Raw genomic sequence first — 497 nt, forward strand, 5'->3', positions numbered from 1 at the left:
CATGTTTTTACAAATTTATTTATCTAGGTCATTTTTTTTCCTCGATGCTTCGTATAATCATACAAAGTACACGTGCAAGTATACATACATGTATCCTCCAAGGGACACACGAGCTTATACACAGGGAGCGCCTGGCCATTTCGAAAAGACGTTTCACAAAACAAAACAGCTCCTTTTTCACAGAGAAAATAAAAAATAAAATAATAAAAGGACACTGCCAAGCTTCCATAATCAATAAATATAGGAAGAAAAAGGGATATACAGAGTAGTGAGGATGAAAATGGATTACAGCAGTGATGAATATTGCTCGGATAATAACAGTGATGATATTATTTAGGTATATGTAACTATGTTGAATAATATGAGCAACAGTACTAATAAACACCCACAGCATATGATATGAATACTGGTTTATGGTTGTCATTATTACAATTAACTTCCAAAGTTAATTAATATTACTATATGATATCCTCTCGACGAAACTAACTAAACCACTT

Source organism: Penaeus monodon, chromosome 22, assembly GCF_015228065.2.
Source record: "Penaeus monodon isolate SGIC_2016 chromosome 22, NSTDA_Pmon_1, whole genome shotgun sequence".
In the NCBI taxonomy this organism is placed as follows: domain Eukaryota; kingdom Metazoa; phylum Arthropoda; class Malacostraca; order Decapoda; family Penaeidae; genus Penaeus; species Penaeus monodon.